Source organism: Ochotona princeps, chromosome 8 (assembly GCF_030435755.1).
Source record: "Ochotona princeps isolate mOchPri1 chromosome 8, mOchPri1.hap1, whole genome shotgun sequence".
Lineage (NCBI taxonomy): Eukaryota > Metazoa > Chordata > Mammalia > Lagomorpha > Ochotonidae > Ochotona > Ochotona princeps.
Window position 1 is genome coordinate 23,244,056 of NC_080839.1, and position 23,739 is coordinate 23,267,794.

The 23,739-nt window shown below is 38.2% G+C and overlaps 1 long non-coding RNA gene across 1 annotated transcript; it reads right to left on the bottom strand.

The window, feature by feature from the left end:
- Positions 1 to 2,113: 2,113 nt before the first annotated feature.
- LOC131480959 (uncharacterized) lies at positions 2,114 to 14,740 on the bottom strand. Its single transcript, XR_009245918.1, has 3 exons — positions 14,552 to 14,740; positions 4,222 to 4,350; positions 2,114 to 2,182 (listed from the first exon to the last, which is right to left on the bottom strand). It is a non-coding gene; the product is annotated as an uncharacterized LOC131480959 (long non-coding RNA).
- Between the last annotated feature and the right edge of the window lie 8,999 nt (positions 14,741 to 23,739).

Below are 23,739 nucleotides of genomic sequence, written 5' to 3' on the forward strand. Positions count from 1 at the left end.
TGTGCCATGCTTCCTCAAAGTGAAAAAGTGAAAGTTATAAATCAAATTAAAGGAAAGTCCTAGGCAGAGGTTACTAACGTGTCATAAGAATGGATAGAAAAACACAATCTTGTGCCTAGTTGCAGCAATATCCTTGGCTGCTGGCATCCACTAGAGAGCTTGCAATATATTCCCTGAGAATAGTGAAAGAGAGATCCATATACTCAGATGGCCATGTCCATAGATTTTGCAATTAAGATGTGATGCTAGGAATATTATTTACTGTCTTAGAGTCTGCTCAATTAATGTAGTCAGTTACAGTAACATTTGCAATCATTATGGCTTCTAATCATGCAGCCTTCTTCATGTTTAAGTATTAATTGATTGAATAAATTTTCAAAATTCCAAATTTTATTTTTGCTTACTGAGATCATTCTTATTGTGTGCCTCATACGATTAGAAATTTATGCTTCACTGAATACTTAGCAGATTTTAATTGTGGCTATAACATGATTAAAAAAAAACCATATGCATGAGTATCTCATTGAGAAGTACGCAGGTGGCTTCAAGATGAGGTTGCTTTCCAGAAAAAAAAAAAAAAAAGACAAACACCATCAGCCCCCACTGTCTAATGAAGTAGAATGCAGAGCGATGGATTCATCAATCAAAGCCTCCACAAAACTCTTGAGTGAAGGAGTTTTCCAACTAAGGAACCTAGCGTGAGAGAATGAATTGAAGAGCAGTGCATCCCAAAAGGACATGCAGCTCTGCATGTCATCTGTGCTCACTCACCAAAACCTTGTTTCATACACATCTTTCATCTGGTTGTTCCTAATAATAAAACTGTAAGCAGAGTATAGTGCTTTCTTGAGTTATGTGAATTATTTCAGTGAATTATTGAACTTCAGGAGGGGTTTTTAGAGCCACTGAATTTGTAGACAAGTCAAGCTGAAGTGAGGGTTGCCTATATACTTCATTTATAGCTGGAACCTGAAGTTGGGATAGACTTAGGGACGAAAACATTAATCTGTGTAGTCGGCACTAACTCTGGGGAGATGTTGTCAAAATTTGGTTGAGTTGCAGGCCATGGGGAGGATTGGTATCAGAAAAGCACTGGCACAGAACATAAGTCCATCTTCCTCACAGTTTCTCTTTGACATGCACCATGTTACCCATTCCACCTATGTTGGCTCTTAAGATACATCAAAGTTGAAATATATTGCAAACGATAGAGTAGAATTTCCTAAAATGTTGTGCCTAATTGTATGCTTATTATTGATATCCACAACATTTGAATAAAAAGGGGAAAATATAAACCAAAAATATGTACAAACTGTGACTTCCAAGAAGCTACTTTTAAGATTTGCATGTGTAGAAAACACCAAATTCTTTTTTCATAACAATTGATATACTGAATATGGCCTATTTTATAATATCATTAATATCTTCCCATGTCAAAAATGAACCTTTGCAATGCTCTTTTTTATTTGTAGATCATCACAGGGAGATTCTATACCTCCGCAAACCCATCACTATTCCAAAGACCTCATATCTAGCATTATTTATTTCATAAGCTCAACAGAAGCTAGCAGCAAACTTGGACTCCAAAGAGGTTTTTGTGTTTTCCTGTGTGTTTTCTTTTTTTCTGCATGTATTCAGAATTAACCTTATATAGGCCAAAACATAAATACAGAAGTATGTTTGCCTTTGAAATTTAATTTTTACCTAGCAATTTCTTTTGGTTGTACGTTATGTACATACTTTGAGCATGTGTACATATAATTGCATATGCAATTTGGGGTTTCATTTCATGTATAAAATCTATTAAAAATTCACTCTGTTTTGTAAATACTTGGTTAAAAACTCTGGCTCACCAGTCAGACCAACTCAGACGTTTAATGGCTTCCTTAATACAAATTTCAGTATCCTTATTTGCCCAGTGTGGATAACTACATGAGTTACCTCTTAAGATCTCTATGAGGAATAAAAAAGATACTGAATACGCCAGATTTTTCAGTGTAGTAAACGTTCAATAAGGGCTAGTTACAATCAAAATATTATTTTTTAATTCTAAATGAATCATGCCAGGATGAGCTATAAAACAATTATGATCTCTTCCCCCCAAAAATCTTGTTTACCTTGCAAAGCACAATTGTAAGACATGATGGTGTGAAATCCAAAGATCCATTCTTGCCCCCAAGAGCTTAAAAGCACAGAAGAGATTATCTTAGAGGAAATGTGTCCATGGGGAAAAAATCATTAAATTCTCTAAGTGCAATTGTTTCTGCTTTGAGCAAATGACTCTCAAAATATCATAAGCAAAAAGTAATAGACTTTGCAGAAAGTGACCACATACACACAGACACAAGGACAAAACTAGAAAGAACATCCAATGAGCCACATCCTGTGTTAAGTGCTGCTTTTGGTGCTCCATAAAACCTCAACCCTACCGCCCTAGTTGAGTGATGAACATCTGTGGATATACATCTGCTGAATACTAGATATACTTACACATGGAAATTACTGTTCTTTTCTATTTCTGAGGCATAAATTTCTATGGAATCTCTCCCTGGAGTACCACCCCAATCAGGAAAAGACAGCTGTTTTTTCCTATATATCCAAAAGCTCTGCATCTGTGACTTCGAACAACCACAGATCTAAAATATTGCCTCTCTTCCCCGCCCCCCAAATGCTGGATAAGCCCAAGCATACCCCGAGTCTTTCAGAGGTCACACAGGCCAGCAGAGGAGCAGGGAATTAAATTTCCCTTCAGAAACCTTTACCCTTGAATGGAATCTCAAGACATACGATGCTTTGCAAAAAGATCATTTGCATCAGGAACCTTGCAAACATGGATATGCACTCGCCCCCATAGCAACTGCAGGCAATTGAGAAAGGCCATTTAAGACACTGGGAAGTCATAAAAAGAAGCATTCCAGTCCCACTTGAACTCTTTAAAGGCAAATACTAGGAAGCACTTTGCTGATAGAGAAATGAAACATGACTTTCTCGGTCTCCCCTCCCTAGTGCATTAGGAAGCTAGTGATGAGGGAGTTGTGGGTGTCAGGGGAATCTTTGAGTTACGTATCCAACTGACTTGTTAAGTCACTTGGGCTTCTAATGATAATGATAAATTACGATAAATTATGATAAATTATGGGATTAGCTCATGCCATCATTAAAAGAAAAATTACTGAAATAGGAATTAAGTTTTTAATTGTTAGAAGTTTTGGAAAATTAGAATCCTGTCATTTTTAGAGCACAATAGTTTAACACATATATAATCTATCCATCTGGGCATGGACCTTCAAGTCAGCTTCATTACACTGCATCTACAAAGATACCAGAAAACCAGGTACTTGAATTTTGTGATGGAATCCATGCATTGTCACCACTATTAGTGCTGTTTGGAATATACTTTAGGACAGTGGTGCTTGAGTATGGCTCTCATCTCAGCAGCAGGAATATTACCGGGAAATGTGTTTGAAAAATCAAGGTCTTGAACCTTGCCCCAACTTACTAAATCAGGAATTCGAGGGTTCAGGAGCCAGCAATTTATATAACATTACAGGTGACTCTGATGCATATTTATGAGTAAAAACAGTTCTTGGGGGCTATTCTCTTTCTGGTTTCATAATTTTTTTACTCAAAACATCACCCAGTTCCCATCTAAATTTCAATATTTTTATATTAGTGTGGGAGAGGTTAGCTTTGATTCAGTAACTCCCAACTTCCAGAAGCATTAAAAAAAAACCACACAATTTAATTCCTTGTTAATGCAATTGGCTCAGTGTGAGTGCACAGGATGCTCTGCTGATCAGTAATCACTAAGGAACCCATAATGAGGGTTTATCACTATCTGGGACATTTTTGGTCGTCTTGGCAGATCTAAGATCAAAAGTTTGAATGCAAGGAGAACAAGAGTCACAGAAGTAAAACAGCAATTCTATATATGGGCACAGCTCTCTGAAAAAAATTTACAACATGCTTGCCTTTCTACTTGGAGTGCAACTTAAAACTACCTTCTGCTCAGCATTCATGAGTGTCTAGGGAAATCCAATATCGAATCATGTTTTCAAATCATGTTTATCCCAGATTCATCAGTGTGGCATCAGAACTCTGAAGAAAAAAAAAAGTGTTACAGCAAAATTACTGTGTTAAGGACTGAAAATCGCATATAACCATATGTCACACTTGTGATATATACATTTATATGAATGTTACCATTGAATGATTACTTACCAGTTGCCAGTAGACTATCTCTGCCAAAATAGATCAAATAGCCAAAACCTGGATATCAACTAAATCTTGGGAAATCCCTGATCCATTTAACATCAGCTTCTAATATTACATAAAATCCTGGGAGTTAGTCTACAGTGAAATGATGAGAATTACTATCAGATTTTGTAGTTAATTTACCAGTGAATATATAAACCAAACCTGACACATGCACACATACACACATTAACCTGCGCCTTAAATATTCATGCTGTGTCTGCTCCAATTTAATCAAATATCATCAATGATTCCAATCATTCGATTCTGCTCTATGAATGGAAAATATTAAATAGCAGCACTTCAGAGCCTGGGTTGAGAATGGGAAAACAAAGACACAAAAATGGGCACACAAAAAAACAATGTGATTGGGGAAGGGACACACTTCGTTGCATTGAAAGATATATATGTGGAAACTGATGAAAATTTTAGAGAACGGGAATGGAAGAAATTATGTGTCTTGAACTTGGCTATTGAATATTTTCCACTTTATTTCCAAAGATTTGTAATTCTCACAGGAAATTTCGTAATAGAGATGATGCCCCAAATTATCTCAGATTTTTTCAAAAGTTTGAAATAAGGCCAAAAAAGTTGGTCAATATATTCTCTTGATATTGCATTAAAAAAAAAGGCCACCAAAGACTCACAGGCACAAATTCACTTACTTCATCTTATTTATTGTTGATTAAAGGTCCCAGGCTTAATCAAGCTACCTATTAACTTCCAGATTTTATCTGATCCAGGTACAAATAATTTCTGCCATTTAGAAAGGGTGAACCTAATAACATATGACATGTTGGGCATTCAAGAGTTTTGCACCTAATTCAGCAATCTTTTGATTGCTACAAATGATCGGTTTTTATAATGCCTTTTAACTGGCCATGTATATCTTGAGATTCCTTGTTAATTAGAGAGTTAAGTGGAAATTTCCCTTTTAGTCATAATTTACTTTTCTGAAAACTGTACATGAAGATGTTTTAAAATTGGAATTAAAATCATTTTATTTTAGTACGAAAATTTTAAATTCATGCAAAATGTTTCTAATTAAAACAAAAAAAGTGTTTATTATTTGAAAGGCAGAGTTGCAAAGAGATAGAGACAGAGTGGGAGTGGTCCATCTGCAGGGCGATTCTCCAATTGGCTTCAATGACAAGGGATGGGCCAGGCCAAAGCTGGGAAGTTGGATTTCCTTCTGGGCTTCCCATGTGGGTGGCAATAGCCCAATCACTTGAGCCATCTTCTGCTGCCCTCCAGGATGTGTTAGCAGAGAGGCAGATCCAAACCAGAGCAGCCAGGACTTGAACCAGCACACATATGAGATGTCAGTGTAATACAGGCAGCTTTGTCACAATGCTAGCCCCCATAATTTTTCATAATAAATGTTTACCATGAATCTTGTGAAAACCCTTTATGTGCAATTTCAAATACTTTTACACCAAAGTAACATGATTTAATTCAATTTTTCATACCAGCATTTGAAAATTGTTTACTATCTTTATTTAATAGGAAGGCAGAGAGACAAAGCCAAGGAAACAGAGTGAGCTTGTCCAGTAGGGTCATACCCTAATTACGACAATAGCCCAGGCTAGGCCAGCCTGAAGCTCAGAGCCAGGAACTCAGTCCAGATCTCCCACGTGAGTAGCATAGCTGCACATCCCTGTGTCATCGCCTGCTACCTGCCATGGTGTGGATTAACAAGAAGCTGGAATTGGATGAAGTGCCAGGAATGGAAACCAGGAAATGTGGTAGAGTGAGGACCCACCAAGAGACAGCTTTGCACCAACCCCCCACCCCACCATTTTTATTTTCCATGAGCCTCTTGAAATGTCTTTGTGGTATTAAAAAAAAATCAAAACCCTCAGTGTTTGGAACAGTCTTGTTATTTGCAAGGCTTCTAAGTGAGATGACTCTAAAATATGAACTCTATGCTCCAAAACTCATTAGAGCAAAAGGAGCTCAGTTCAGTTGCCAGAGACATGCCTGCAGGGGTTAAAGCAATTTGAGCATCGCCTAGGGTAAGGGAATAAATCGAGAACACAGAGGCACAACTGTGCTTCCTACCTTTCAGCCAAGCTATGACTATATTTTTCTTGAAGCTTACAAAAATTAACTTTGCCCTCTGAGGATGGATCCAAATCTAATTCAGGTGGAACTTAAGAAAATCATGGAGTTGGGAATAACAGAATGGAGCTGATTTCCAATTTCCTGCTGCTCTAGGGCACTAGACCCTCTAAGTATGAAGTCTAAGTGGAATATTTATTTGGGTATGGTGCATGGAATTAACTACTACTCATGACCTTAACTAGAATTAATGAAGAAGAATTTATTATGAATTCTTATTATAAATAAGAATCATGTGTCTGTTTGGTAGGAATATTCTTCTACAGAGAATGGTGATTTAACATAGATGTGTGTAAGACAATCTGTTAAAAATCAAATTAGAGGTGCTGCTGGGGCTGTTGTTGTGGAACAGCAGGCTAAGCCATTGCCCGCAACACTGGCATTTGGAATGAGCTGCTCGTCATAACCAACTCTTGGCGTAATGCTCCTGCGAGAGCAGTAGTTGATGTCCTCAATACTTGGACCCCTACACCCACGCAGGAGACTTAGATGGAGTCTATGGGCCCTGGCCTGGCCCAGCCCCTGCTCTTGCAGATATTTAAGGAATGAGTTAGCAAATGGAAGAATCTCTCTTAGCGATGCCCTCTTCTGCCTCATTTTACTTTCTCACTCTGCAACTCTGTTTTGCAAATAAATAATTACATAAACAAAAAGTTATAGCTGTCAAATTCTTTTGAAGAATTATGGAAAGTGCCGAAATGTGTGAATGTCTTACTCATCTGATTCCAGTCCAGGCAAGCCCAGAAGGAGTTTCTATTTCCCAGCTTTAGCCTGGCCCAGCCCTGGCATTGAAGCCACCTGGGGAGTCAACCTGAACAGATTTGTATGACTCTAGCAAGACAGTTGAGTAACGTCTGCCTTACCAACTCACATAGTTCGCATCTGAAAGAATAAGAACAATAGCTGGCTCATAATACTGGAGTCTTCTTTTTATAAATATTACTCTCTTTTACATCAGAATTACAGGGTCAAATCACATTTAGATGGTGGATACCGACCATTGGAATGGATTTGCCTTTTCAAAATAGCAAGAATCAGCAAAAACCAGCGAATGCTGATTTGCTGAAGCACAGCTAGTACCTTCCATTGTATTTACCTTTTTTTGAGCAAAGTGATAATCATATGCTTTCTATGGAGACACAATGATCGGCCCTTGGTCATGCTGTAGCAGGAACAAAGAAGCAGTAAGGAGAGATGGCTTGGAAATAACACAGGGCTTCTGGGCCTCTCAGTGTCCTGTTACTGGTAAGGGACTGAGGGCAGGGCTGTTAACAAAATATTCACAGGGTGGGAAGAACCTTAACCTGATCTCTGCTGAGCTGCTGGAGTCCCAAAACAAGGTTGTTGTGGAACTCTTCCAGTTGTCAAGATGCATGGACTAGCAGGAAAGTCTATGTGAATCTGCAAGCTTGATATTGGCCTTATAAGTAAGAAAAAATGCATGTGTTGGTGCTTCAAGTATGCCCATTTCACACTGATACCAAATTCCCTATGTAGTTTAACATTGATGCAAATGAAAGTAGCCATATTTGAAGAATTACAATGTATTTTTATGTTCCTGTTTCCTCAACCAGAAACTCAAACAGTAACCCACTGGAGCCGGTGTGATGCCCTAGCTGATTAACCCTCTGCCTGCAGTGTGAGCATTCCATACGGGGACTGATTCATGTCCCCATTGCTCCACTTCTAATCCAGTTTCCTGCTTATGACCTGGAAGGGCAACAGAGGATGGCTCAAGTCCTTGGACTCCTTGCAGCCACAAAGGAGAAACAGAGAAGGTTCCTGGTTCAGAATGGCTCAGCTCAGTCTGTTGCTGTCATCTGCAGAGTGAGCCAGTAGATAGAAGTTCTCTATCTTTCCTTTCTGTAAATCTGCCGTTCAAATAAAAATACATAAATGCTTAAAGTTTAAAAAGTAACCCACTGCAATGATGCTGAAGTTGTACATCTTATGAGAAATCACTGCCTGGTTACAGAAAGCTCTGGTTTAAGCAGGTAGAAGAGAATCTTCGTGATTGTCACCTCAGGAAGCTGCTAAAACCTTTCTCAGGGAGCACTAATTCAAAGCATGGAAGAATTTCCCCCAGAATTTCAGGGACTGGCTTAACCAGTTCTATTGCTAAGAAAATCAGCTAAGCTAATGCTTTTGATACTCCTTGTTTTAATCATGTGTTTGCCATCCCTAAGTGCTGGATATTGTAGTATTACAAAGGAACATAGATCACAAAAACTGGAAATTATGCTTCAGCACAAACAAAGCTAAATATGTGAAGAGGCTCTCCTGGTTTCTTCCTTTGTCTCTGTTTTGGTTACTGTACTTTGGGACTATTTGTTAGTGTCTAAAATATTACTTAACCACAAAATTAATATGTTCCAGGAGTCACCTTGCAGCACAGGCAATTAAGATGCCAGTTATGAATCCCATGTCCCATAGAATGCCTGGTTCAAGCCCAGCTTCACTTCTGACTCCAGCTTTCTACTAATTGTACCCTGAGGGACAGCAGATGAGGGTCAGAGTCCTTGGTTTCTGCCACTCACCTGGAAGACCTGCCTTGGCTGTTGTGGGCATCTGGGGAGTAAATCGGTGGATGAAAGATCCTGCTTTCTCTCTTTCTTTCCCTGTCTCTGTCTCTCTGTTTCTCTGTCTTTCAATTTAACAAAAAAAGTGAAAACGATTTTTAAAAAACAAAACTGATATGTATCTATAAAAAAGAAGAGTAAATAAAACTAAGGAGCCAGTGATTACTAAAGGTTAGCATAGGAAAGGGATTGATAAGCAGTAATGAAAATAAAACCAAGGGCTCCACAGAATGGGTCGAATTGGCTAATCCTCCTTCTACAAGTGCCCTATGGGGAACACCCATTCCTATCCGCAAAACTCTACCTCCATCCAGCTCCGTTTGTGGCCTGGGAAAGCAACGGATGATTGGCCCAAATCCTTAAGTACCCTGCATCCACATGGGAGCCCCCAAAGAGGCTCCTGGCTCCTGCTTTCAATCAGGTCAGCTCTGGCCATTGTGACCACTTGGGGAGTGAACCAGTGGAGGGAAGCTCTTTTTCTCTGTCTCTTCTTCTCTCTGTAAAGGTGTCTTTTCAATAAAAATGAATAAATCTTTAAAAAAGAAAAGAAAAGAATGGAGGGAAGGAAGAAAAGGAAGCCAAGACAGTTGGAGAAGGTAAAAAGTCCTAGGGAAAAGCAGGGAGAGTGAGATGCCAGGGCAGAGGGTGGCAGCAGGCAGAGGAAAGGGGGATGGGAAGGATATTTAAGTTCACATAATTCTTAATACTGATTTATTTTAATGAGGATTTTCTACAGAAAATGGAATGTTCTTTCTGCTTTAATCTTGACCTAACCTATGAGTGTCTGCATTAAAAAACAAAATGACTTGATTAGATTTGGTTTTGTTCCTCCCCCTGCTATTTCTATTGAAAAACGTCTCCATTAAATAGAATCATCTGTCTTTGAAGTGTGACAGTACATTGAAACTACACTTATAATACCGGATGTTTATCAGATTAAACCTCAGTGTAAACAACATTTATAGCCTAACACCATAGATATTCGCATGGTTATATATAAAGGTCTATGAATATTTATTTTTAAATGTTTATTTCAGATTATCTCATCTCCTAAAGCAAAGAAGGAAGATATACTAAATAGTATGTCATTACTACTGAAATTAGTTTATGAGACACTTAAAAATACTTGTGTATAACTGTTTCCAATGAAAAATGCATTCCTTAATATGAATTATGCTTAGAAATGCCCTCCCTTCAAAAACCTAACATTCATTCCTTGGCAGTTTCCTCTGAAACATTCTCAGTTTATGAATTAACAGTGTACTGTTAATGTACTGTCAAGAATTTACTCTTCATAGCTTGCAAGTAAAAGTAAAAGCGAATGCCATCTGAAAAGACTAGGTAAATGGGGCACGTCTATCCAAACGATAGCAATACGTATTTCTGATGGTAAAATTTGCATATTTTATTTTTAGTCCTATTCAAAATTACCATGACTACATAGATGTGCACATAGAAATCTTGCTATCCTTGGAGAGAGCTGTTTCCTGTGGGCGCACAGGTGTTAGTGCAATTGAGAGCACAGGATGTATTAAGAATGTAGGTAGTTTGAGAGTGAAGGGAATAGAATATGAAAGGGAAACTGCAGGTTTTTATGTTTTAAAATAAACTGTGTAGCCTTACTGCCAAATACCAAAAAGAGTTTACATTTATGAAGAAGATAACTGTAAAAGATGGAATCTAAAGTGATTTTTGAAATAGAGACAGTTCTGGATAATATATATAGATTTCCAAAAGTATTGTTTTGAAAATCGGTAACCACTGATTCATATAAATTGTTTACTATTGTTCCATATTAGCTCTCTCTATTAATGATGACATCATCTAAATAGCGAGAAGCATAACTATATGCAGAATTGTTAAAATGATAACACATAAACAAAATCCCACAACGCCTGGCAGCTCCTCCACCTACTCAGAGCAAACTGTCATAGATCACGGTTGATGGATTTCCAGGAATTCAAATGTTTATAATATTCAGAAGATCTTGAGTAGACGGTAATATATAAATCACAAATTATTTATGGGCTATTATATGAGATAGATTATTTGCAAATGTTTATGAACTATGCGCAAAGCACACTAACCTTTTAAAGTGATTTATCATGTAACAGAAAACATGAAGTTATGATGAGCAACAAATCCCTTGTAAAATACTCACAATGTATCAGTGGCATTAACGATAATTAGTTAAGTCATTATTTCAGGTAATTCATAAGTAATTTATTATAAGTTGGTTGTCAAGGCAGATGAGGTTTTATACTCTCATACAAATATAACTTAATAGACATTAGAGAACCCATTTTGTTTTTCTTTTTTTGAAGGAGATGAAACAAAGACAGAAAGATAAAGATAGCTATTTGACCTGTTGTTTCATTCTTCAAATTTTAAAATATCCAGGGATATTTAAAATATCCAAGGCCTAAATTAGGAGCCAGGAACTTGGTTAGACTGTTCCACATGGGCCTGGAGCAATAGGGTAGTGGCTAAAGTCCTCTCCTTGCACACACTGGGATCCTATATGGATGCCAGTTATAATCCCGGCAGCCCTGCTTCCCGTTCAACTTCCTGATTGTGGCCTGGGAAAGCAGTCGAGGATGGCCCAAAGCCTTGGGACCCTACACCCGCATGGGAGACCTGGAAGAGGCTCCTGACTCCTGGCTTTGGATTGGAAAGCTTTGATTGTTGTGGCCAACTGGGGAATCAACAGACAGAAGATCTTTTGCTCTTTCTTCTATTCTGTATATCTGACTTTCCAATAAAAATAAAATCTTAGAAAAACAAAGAATGTCGCATGTAAGAATCCAGTGCCTGGAACAATCACTGCCACTTCCCAGGGTTTACATTTGCAAGAAACCGGAATAGGAAACAGAGTTGGATAGGGAACTTGAGTACTCCAATGTGAGATAAGAGCTTCTTAAACAGTGTACTAACTGTTAGGACAAATGCCCACAGTCTATTCACATGCTAGATCATCTTTGTTCCCTTTAAACACAGAGTGCAGCTGCTATGAGTTTGGACACCAGAAGAGTTTATTCATTTGTGGGAATTAGTTGTTGACAATTTGGTAAATGGATCAAGATCAAGCAGTCATACGATTTCCAGTAAAGATAAAGAGTAGCCGTTCTCATCTCTGCCATAGGTTCTTTGGAGCTCTGCTGGAGTTCTGCTGCCTTTGAGAGACAACTCTCCATGACTCTGTCACCATCAGGGGCATCTTGTGAGCAGAAGCACTGCAGTCCTCACCCTGGACTATCTTCTCAGAAATGTCAGCATCATGAACCCCTGTAGAATGAAGATAAAGTCTCCCTCTGAAGAAAAGGGCAGGCTGGTTTACTGCTCAGTAGAAGTACAATAGCTCTCCCTGGGCGAAAAAAATCATGCAGCTGTGTTTCAAATCATCCCAAAATGTTGTTCTCTAACTCAGGATTCCCACACAAGTCCTCCTTAACCTGAGGACGCAGTATCACTCCCGGGGAACTGGGGGCAAGGGGAATCCTGCCACTCCTGAATCTCACCTTTGTTATAACACTTTTCTTCATCATACTCAGGAGTCTCATGCTCCTTCCATAGAACAATAGGAAGCTAAACTATTAGCTCAGATGGTCAACAAATCTCAGACCTTTCACAGGGCTGGAAGTGTTATGGTGTTCAACTCTATCAATCAGTCTGCAGGAGTAACTTCTCTCTGGCACATATCAGAAAACTTAATGACTAATGAAATAATTTTCAAATTATCTCTCTGGAAGAAAAATCATGTTTTTCTCTCTCATTTTATTGCCTAGAGCAGAGGTTTTTCAACTTTGAAACTACTGGCATTTGGGGCCAGATAATTCTTTGTTACAAGGAGTTGTGTTGATTACAATAGAACCTTCAGCTCCTTCCTTGACCTTATTCACTAAGAACAAGTGACCTCTTTTGCCCGCATGACAGATCAGAATGTCTCCAGAAACTGACTCTTGTGACACAATTGGCCCTGGTCGAGAATTACGAGCCTGCAGTTGTCCTGTGGACAGATCTTGCTTCTACAATAGGAAGATATATAATTTTCCTGGTGGGAAGGGCATAGCATGGAGAGGCACCCATTATGGATGTGCTGATTAACCATAGGGGGCCATTTACACTGCCCGTTGTCTATATTTGGTCCTACGTAGCTTCAGCTAACTCAGAAAACACAATCCTGGAAAAAAGATGCGCTCTGGTCTGGACAGCCTGTACCTGGAGCAGGTGCACACGGCTAATTTCCTCATTAGTGAAGTTGCAAAACTCTGCCCCCTTAATACCATTTCCTGATAAAGAATGTGAAAATTAAGTAACTGATATTTTTTTGTTCACATCAATGTCAAACGTACAACAGTCATGAATGTTCTTTAATGAACATGATCAAACAGAAAGGAACATCATCATCAAAGAAATGGAAAAACTTGAGACATTAGAGCCATTAAGACACTGGGAAAGTAGAAAATACAGGATTGAAACTTAAAACTCACTAGAAAAAAAATGTTTCTAGAAATCAAATATACATATAACATGTAAGTTGATTTATTATGAAGGTAAATGGAGATGAATTTACTAAGAAGCTAAATGAACCATATATCAGGGATTCACATTCTAACAGAGTCCTTGTAGGGAACACTCTAGCAGTGTGACTATACCATCCTTTATTTCTATAAAATTTACAAAAGTTATTGGTTAAACTTACTACAAAATATTTTTTAACCATTGCTTTTCACTACTTTCCTCCTCTCTCAGTGACGATGGAGAGGTCATTGGCAATTATATATCATGAAGTCTTAATATATAAATTAATCAATAAAAATTAGGGTATATACATGAATCTGAAAGAAAAAAGGAACATCACCAAGATCAATGACTTAGGAATTATTTCATGTATAAGATAAAACTTGGGCCCGGAGCGGTAGCCTATGGCTAAAAGTCCTCACCTTGCACATGCTGGGATCTCATATGGGCGCCGGTTCTAATCCCAGCGGCCCTGTTTCCCATCCAGCTCCCTGTTTGTGACCTGGGAAAGCAACCGAGGACAGCCCAAAGCCTTGGGACCCTGCACCCATATGGGAGACTCAAAGAATCTCCAGGCTCCTGGCTTCGGATTGGCATAGCTCCAGTTATTGCAGCTGCCTGGGGAGTGAATCAACAGATGGAAGATCTTCCTCTCTGTCTCTCCTCTTCTCTGTATATCTGACTTCCCAATAAAAATCATAAAAAAGAAAATAGCAAATATTTTATTCTTGATCTAGAAATACCTATGATTATTTTTCCCTAGTAGACATATGTTTTATTGCACCACAAATTAAAAATAATCCTCTCACAACAGAAATTGCTTATCATTACCTTGAAATAAGAATTAGATTGTATTATTAAATATAACAATGAAGAGACATTTTAAAAATCTATATACTTAAAATGTGGCGAGTTTAAAATAATATCATTTTTGTCATCATGATCCTATATAGATGACACATTTTGTCATTTTGTGGATTTGCTATTCTGGGAAGATCATAGGATTCAGGTTGTCAAAGATGGCATAAAATGGTTAAGAATCTTTCAGAAAACAGGAACATTTATAGAGCATATACCTCTTTTGACTTGTGAAGAGATATTTATGTATTTCATAGTCACTTTTGTGTATAATTAAGTTATAGTTCCTTGTCCCAAAGATGGAATGACTTCCAACAATAGTTGGAGCTGTAAACCACTCTGCTGACCCACTCACAGCTGGACCTGCAGGGCCAGTGGTCAAATCTTGAAGCAAAAACACTCCATAGCTGCACCTGGCATTAGAAACATGGAGGAGAAATGAGCTTTAATACACAGAGAGCCAGTTCACAATGTGAACAAACTCAAAATTGCAAAATTACATGCAGAGGATTCAAGTCCCACAGCACCTAATTAAAACACTGATTTGTTCCTATCAAAATGTGTTTTTACAGTATTTAGAAATATAGAAATGCTTGCTTGCTTTTATGTAAAAGTGAATCAAAATAAAATTGGTGGTGGTTATAATCTGTACAATACAATGCCAAAACAATAGCACCAATGGTGAGCATGGCTGGCTGAGGGGATGCGTGTGCTGGTTCTCCGGTGTTGTTAGGTTAGGGTTCTCACGTGGCTTGACCTGATCAATGCTGGGGTCCCATTGGCACAGCACAGAGACAGAAGAAACAAACGTTCCTGTGATAAACCTCTCTGCATATGAATCAGTAAGTCTATACACAGAATGTATATGGTAAAAGAGTCATCAGTTTACTCAATTTTGGCTCAACACAAGAGAGATCTAATTTCAAAATACATTTTGATTGTTCCTATGGGTGGGTTAGTTTTACAGTAATTTTAATTATCTCCAGAGACATAATCATGAAACTGTTAATACACAGTACAGAAGAAAAATATTAAAGGAAGCTGAACACATGAACCAAAAAAAGCGTGTGGCACAGCAAAAAACATGTCAGATTTATGCTTGATGAAAAGAACAATAGTTTTGTATGAACCAAAAGATATTTTATATCATTACACAGCGGAGTAAACTTGACAGAGCAAAAATACTGTAGGAAGATAAGTACAGAAAGCAAGTAATTATAAATACCTGGGCTATCACACGTACTGCATATAGTTATAAAGTAGTTGTATCGTCTTTGAGAACTGCAAATAGGTATTGGGAGACAGGAAAGGGAGATTTGTGTTTTTTTTTATCCACATTCATTATTGTATATGTTTTGCAAGCTCCAACAGTCTAAGCATGTTGGTGATTCAATACTGCATGAATTAGTAAATTCCTAAGGAAAGGGTCTCAAAGGGTCACAACAAATATCGTTTATATGGTAACTGCTACAACAAATCAAAAATATTCTCAAAGAAATTGGCAGATTTGAATCACCACGCCTGTGTTAACTGGCAAGCTAGTAATTCAGGTGAAAACCACAATGAGCTTTGCATCAACTCAAAAGTTTTTTTTTAGTCACAGTATTCATGAAATTAGACACACAGCAGCTAAATGCAAGAAAATATCCACATCCATTTTTTTTTTTTTTTTGGTCACAAACTTTGACTTAGCTTGTTAGACTTGAACAATTACAAAGGGGATAGGTAAATATGATAAAGCACAGATAGAATATTATTATTATTCAGAACAATTTTATATGAAATGCTGCAGCATACAGCGGAATAGGTATAATTTTCACTTTTAAAGATGTTTATAGGGCCTGATGCGATAGCCTAGTGGCTAAATCCTCGCCTTGCATATGCCAGGATCCTGTATGGGTGCTGGTTCATAAACTGCTGCTCCACTTCACTTCCAGCTCCCTGCTTGTGGCCTATGAAATCAGTGGAGGATGGCCCAAAGTTTTGAGACCCTGCAACCACTTGGGAGACCCAGAAGAAGCTCCTGGTTCCTGGCACTGGATTTTCTCCGGCCATTGCAGCCACTTGCAAAGTGAAACAGCAGATGGAAGATCTTTGTCCTTCCTTCTCTCTGTACATCTGCTTTTCTAATCAAAATAATAAAATAATAAATAAATATTCAAAAATTGTATATATATGTGTATGTATTCATGGCAGCTAGCATGGGAATGTAGCTGGCAGATCCTCTGCCTGCAAAAGCTGGCATCCCATGTGGGCACTGGCTCATGCCCTGGCTGCTGCACTTCTGTTCCAGCTCCCTGCTTACGACCTGGGAAAGCAGTGGTGGTGGCTCAGGTTCGAACCAAGCACCTCTGTGAGAGAGAACTCCAGGCTTCCAAGTAGAGATTGGCTCAGCCCTGGCCATCGTGGCCATTCCCGGAGTGTACCAGTGAATGCATAATCTCTCATTATTGCGAAATTCAAATAAAATAAATAAATCTTTTAAAATATATTTATTTATATATTAGAAGGTAGATTGACATGAAGCGGAAGAACAACAGCAAGAGCGAGGACCCGGCACGGTAGCCTAGCAGCTAAACTCTTCACCTTCGATAAACCAGGATCCCATATGGGCATCTGTTCTAATCCCAGCAACCCTGCTTCCCATCCAGTTCCTTGCTTGTGGCCTGGGAAAAGCAGTCGAGGAAGAAGCAAAGCCTTGGGACATTGCACCCATGTAGGAGACCCAGAAGAAGCTCCGGGATCCTGGCTTCTGATCGGCTCAGCTCCAGCTGTTGTGTTCACTTGGGGATACGTTGTGAATCAATAGACACATCTTCCTCTCTGTCTCTCCTCCTCTCTGACTTTGCAATAAAAAATAAACAAATCTTTAAAAGAGCGAGAGCGAGAGCGAGAGAGAGAGAGAGAGACTGCACTGTTGGTTCACTCAGCCAGGGCTCAATCAGGTGGAAAAAGAAACTCCAGTTGGACTCTCACAGTGTCTGGGCTCTACAATTTTCTGCTTTGCCAAGTTATTAGCCAGGAGCTGGACAGAAGGCAGAGCAATGGGATGCTAGCTTAACCAACTGCACCACAATGCCAACCTCTACGCTATATTTGAATGCCTGTGAAATTTTTAGGAAGTGAGATAATAGTTCTTATGGAAATCATAGTATTGACTCCTACTTAGGAAATCAATAAAGAAATAAACCAAAGTAATCAAATTAACTGTAAGCCAAAAGTACTCTTTAGTAAGTTTTCTTTCAAAGAGAAACTTAAACTCTAATTACAGGCTTTGAAGAAAAAAATTTCTTTAAAGATTTATTCATTTTTATTGGAAAGCCGGATATACAGAGAGGAGGAGAGACAGACAGGAAGATATTCCATCTGATAATTCACTCCCCAAGTGAGCCGGAACGGCCGGTTCTGCGCCGATCCAAATCCGGGAACCAGGAACCTCTTCCGGGTCTCCCACGCAGGTGCAGGGTCCCAAATCTTTGGGCCATCCTCGACTGCTTTCCCAGGCCACAAGCAGGGAGCTGGATGGGAAGTGGAGCTGCCAGGATTAGAACCAGCGCCCATATGGGATCCCGGGGCATTCAAGGTGAGGACTTTAGCCGCTAGGCCACGCCGCTGGGCCCCAGTAACAATAGCAAATGAAACATTTAATCAAGTAAGAAGAAAGAGCAAGATTTATATTCCTAAAGATTGTGACTAAAAATACAGAAATATAGAACCTAATTGGAGGGAGCAGGGCAGATGTGTAACCTAGAGGTGAAGAGGCTGGTGCGGCATATTGGAGCGCCGGGGTTGGAGTTGAGGTTGCGGCTCATTGCAGCTGCTCACCCTCAGAGGAATGGAGATGATGATGCAAGTGGGTCTCTCCCCGCCCTGCATGTAGGAGACTAGGACTGAGTTGTCGGCTCCGGGCTTCCATCAGCCCAGCTGTTGAGGCTATTTGAGGAGCAAGCCAGCAGAAAGGATCAAACTCTTTCCCTCTCATAATTGAAAAATGAAAAAACACAGGAAGAAAAAAAAAAGCAAAATGTGTGAGATGGAAAATATGAACATGTAAAGCTTATTTAGAAAATTTTCACACTGGTTACTTGAAAAGATTAATATCATAGCTAGCCTTCTACAGTGGCTATTTAGAAAGCAGAAACTCAGAAAACAGAGAATTGCAGCATAAAAGGCATGTGATAATTGGATTTTTTAAGATAAGAAAAGCTTGAATATTTATAGATTTAATGGTAATAGGCCTGTAGATAAAAATGTATTGGAGAAACACAAGATGTAAATTCATAGAGTGAGGTCTCCTTAAGGCAGGAGAACAGATTGAAAAATAAATAGTAAAAAAAAATGTACAATTTTTCTAGTACAACAGGGAGAGAGAAAAAGTGGGAAGAGGCAGATTCAGGTAACTTGCTAGGTGATGTGTTGGGAACTTAGGTGTTGTTGAGACTATAATAGAACTTTCTGTCCTTGTGAAGCAGATCATGGGTGTCTGCTGGCTATGGGAAAGTGAAAGGAGCTGGGGATGAAAACAGAGGAGGGGATTACAGATAGCTCTCGGGAAGCTCCTGGTGGGAGAACTAATCATACAAGCATCAGGGAAAGGCTTGACACGTGCAAGAGACTCATCCATGTGTGTATGTGTGTGTGTGTGTGTGTGTGTGTGATGGTCCTTCCCAGGTTACCACTGAGGCAGAAGCTTTGCAAGGAAGGAGGACAGGACAGGCTTACTGAGTTCCACTGAGGTCTGCTCCTTGGGGCAGACTCCAATCCCACCAGCTATGCCTGAGAAATCTTCCCTCTCACACTAGACTTGGTGAACATTGCAGTGATTTAGTTTTACAATGGGAATACGAGGCAACAGACAGGGTCACGTGAGAACATGCAATGGACAGAGTAACTAGGGATTCACCTGACACATGTTCAAGTCTCATAGGACAGCTAGTCCACACAGATTTTGCAGAACAAGATCTCTGAATTCAGGGGAAGCATTGAAGATTACCGAATGACAAAAACACCAAATTTGTGATGGTTCTCTCTAAACTGAGGTCTAAATTTAACATTATTGTATTCACAACCCCAGTGAGACTTTCATATTATCAAAAATAAATAAAGATTATTAAAATGTGTGAGAATAGGAAACATCGAAAAAGAAACATAATTGCATCTTAAGAAGTTAAAAATACACCTAAATTACAACACTTAAAAGGAGGTCACACTGCGGCCAACATAAAAAAATAATTCCCATAAACTATTAAAGGGTGAAACATAGATATAATAGCATACTGTAAGTATATACAAATACATGTTGATATATTCTCATGTATATATAATTTAACACTCTGCAAAGTTGGATTTTGAAAATCAGTAATGTTATTCAATCACTTATATTGGAAAGATGGCTTATAACAAAACCACAACAAAACAGTGTGTATTTCCAATCTGCATTATAATGAAACCAAAGTGTAAATATTTAAATGTGAAATATTAAATAATTCAGTATGTTAAAAATTATACACACTAACTGCACAAGAGCAACATAGATTTTGTCAATAATATTAATAATAACCATGAAAATGCTAACGGCAGGAAGCACTAAGAGTATGTGTTAAAAAATTACAACATTATAAAAGCAGAATCTCAAACAAAGCTGAAAGAGGTCCTTTAAAATATTCACAAGATGCAACCATTTCTAGTAAAGCCTAATTTGGAACACCCATATGCCATTTCAGAGTACCTGGTTCAAACACTTGATCTTCTATTCATCTAACCTTTTGCTAACGCAACACAGCAAATGATGGACTACATACCCTAGTCCCCAATACTGATGTTGGACAGCTGGGTGAAGTTCCGGGCCCCTGACTGTGGTCTGGCTCAATCTGTACTGATGTGGATATTTGAGAAATGACCATTGGATGGAGTGTATGTCTTTTCCTCTCTTTCTCACTATCCCTTTGCCTTTCAAATAAATAATATTTGCAACACAAAGCAACCGTTACAACTGTATAATAGATTTAATATGCAGAGTTCTAAGAAGATAAATCGATGTTGCTATTTGTGTAAATTATTGAAGTGGAAAAACTGTCTCCGTTGCTTTTTATTTATTTGAAAAGCAGAGCAACAAATTCCTAAATGCTTACAGCAACCAGGGCTGGGCCAGCCTGAAGTCAGGAGTATCCCTAGTCGGGGGCTGAGAGCCCAGTGCTTGAGCCATTATTTTCTACTTCCCAAGGTTTGCATTAGCAGGAAACTGAACTGGAAGATGAGTCAGGACTCAATTCCAGGCACTCTGATATGAGGTGTGAACATTCCAAGATGCAATTTAACCTGCTGCATTACAATTCCTACCATGAAATGCAAAACGTTAGCCATGAGGAAATTAGTACTATCCAAGGGACAAAGGTGAAAGAGGGATAGCTGTTACTGAAAAGAGATGGTGTAAGTACTGTCTTCTTGGTTGTGAAATAGCTCTCTGACTTCACTGGATTTCACACAAAATGATACAACCAGCATTGAGGCACGGTGGTCTAGTGGCTAAAGTCCTCGCCCTAAATGCACCAGGATCCCATATGGGCACTGCTTCTAATCCCGGTGGCCCTGTTTCCCATCCAGCTCCCTGCTTGTGGCCTGGGAAAGCAGTCAAGAATGGCCCAAGGCCTTGGGACCCTGCACCCGCATGGGAGACCCGGAAGAAGCTCCTGGTTTTTGGCTTCTGATTGGTGCAGCACCGGCTGTTATGGTCACTTGGGGAGTGAATCATCGGACAGAAGATCTTCCTGTCTCTCCTTCTTCTCTGTATATCTGACTTTGCAATAAAAATAAATCTTAAAAAAAATTGGCATTGAACTATACACACAAACAGTGCCTATGTCAATTTACTGCATTTGATAATGCAGTTAAATATGATGCAAATATTGAGGCGATGTATGTTAAAGTAATATAAACACATTTGCATTCAGATGATCACTGGTCCTCATGTTATTACATTCATCATTAGTAACTTATTTTAATGAAAATAATGATAATCTTTCACAATTTTATTGATTTATTAAATTGGCAAAGAAAAGGTCTTTAAGAGATAAAGTAGCAATTTTTATATTCTGCTACTAGAAACTTAAATTTTCAGAAATTGAACATTACATAGAAAAAAGTCTTAAATTATATATTCATCTCAGTAACTTGTTTTGTTACTATATAATAAAGAAACTAGTAGAACTCTTCACATGAATAATCACAGTTACACATGAAATCATAATTTATAAAAAGCTAAACATTAGTACATCTAATAATAGAGGATTGCTGACTTGAGTATTAAATAGCCATTATATCAATAATTTATAAATACCATTGGTTAATATGTTTATTAAAAAGTAAGTATCCACCAGGAATGCCTGGCAAATATTTACAAGTCTATATGCATGCATCTGAATCATGCCAATTTTTTCATGAATTATTAATAGCTTATACTATATCAATTTTCATCTTACTTCCAGTCTTTCTCAAGTAACATAAATAATATATATACATATATATATCACTTTACAAGGAAAATAAGTAATTCATTTTATTATATATTCAAAATTAGAGAAAAACAATACCTACCTCAAAGTCCCTACTTTCAAAGCATATTGATGTGTCTCTGTTTTATTAGCCAAAGTATTATGATTTACCTCATGTATATAAACAGGAATTGCTTATTATTGTTATAAGCAATTGTATACTAGCACATGAATGTAACATTGGAAATAAATCCATCTCAACATTCAGTATGTGCTTCAAGGATTATAAGATAGTTGAAATCCTGTGTATTTCTTTGAAGAAAGTATAATAACCTTTCCGTCTCCTATTCTTGTCTGAAACAACATCATCAATCTAGTTAACAGTGAATAAGAATATTAGAGACATGTGTGACAACTGATGTTGAAAAATTAGGTTTCCGCTGGCAATTAACCATCAAGAGAAGACTGACTGATTGCTGGAGTTAAAACGCATGCAAACTGACAGCAAGCATAATACAGCAAATATCCCAGAAGTTAGGTGCAGCAGCGTCAGGTAGAAATTCCGTTTCCACTGCTGGGAACCTGCCCTCAGTGCCACACATCCATAATCTTCTCCCATCAAGCCAGTTCTACATGTTCAGAGACGTCCATCATTCCAGCAGTCAAATATATGTCCTGTCAAATACATTCAATGGTTCTCATGATAAGTTGGACAAGAAGTGACACACTACACATGATCGAGTAGAAGGGCATATCATATACAATTCCTGCTGTCATACTTTGTCATTCTATTTCTATCTCTAGGTGAGTGACTTAACCTTCACATTCCCTAAGTTCAGATGTTATGACCAATTAATAAAAAAGACACATGTAAAAAGAAAAAGTTTTAATAAGTTAAACATAAAATCTACTTAGATTAAGAAATAAAATTAATTTATTCTCTTTTCTGATACATAGGTTTGTTGATTTTGAATGATGAAAACATTGTGCCAGGATTCAGTGATAAAAGATTAAAACAGGAAGCGGGGCAAATCCAACTTATTTTGCCCAAGTAGCGGAACGAATCCTAAGGATTAAGTACTGTGTTGATGTGCTCTTGGTATTATCTACTTTGTATGAAGATGTGTTTCTCATTATACAAATGAAATACCTATAAATCAATGTTGTACTCAAGAAGCAAGCATTGGAATCTGATTTTGAGCCACATCTTGTGCTGAACAAAACAAACAGAAGATAATGCATTCTAAAATGAACCAGGATCATACTGGGGAGTGAACCAGGGAATAAAAGATCTTTCTCTCTGTCTCTCCTCTCCATAAATACGATCTACCTTTCGTATAATAAATAAATAAATGCTAAAAAAAAAAAAAAAAACCTCTGAGGATGAACATATGGGTAGAAAGACCCATGGTACTTGATAGAAAAAAAAAAAAAAAAAAAAAAAAAAAAAAAAAAAAAACTCTACCCAGAGTTGCAGAACAGTGCTTGAAAATGCTTAGTAAAGTTGAGACTTGTGGCCTCAATTCTAAAAGAGTATGCAAAAGGGAAAACCACTAAAGGTAGCCAGACTTTTAAAAAAAATTAAGTCTAGCCTCCTTTTACTCATTCAGTCATTCAGTAACTGCTTATTGAATACCTGCCAGATGCACACCAAGTCTATATCAGTGAAGAATCAGGAAATGAACTGAAAGCTCAGCCCGAGCGCGTTTTACATTCCAGCAGACCCACAGAAAGCAACAGGCATAAGTCAATTATATAGTGTGTAAAGAGGTCAAAATACATACATCACAAATGTGGAGGAAAGGACTACAGAGTAATACATTTAGTTTGGATTGCCTGCATAGCTTATCAGTGGCAGCTTGGACTCCTACTCTCTCTGGATAAGCTGCTGGATCTGAATTCAACTTCTCTGGAAT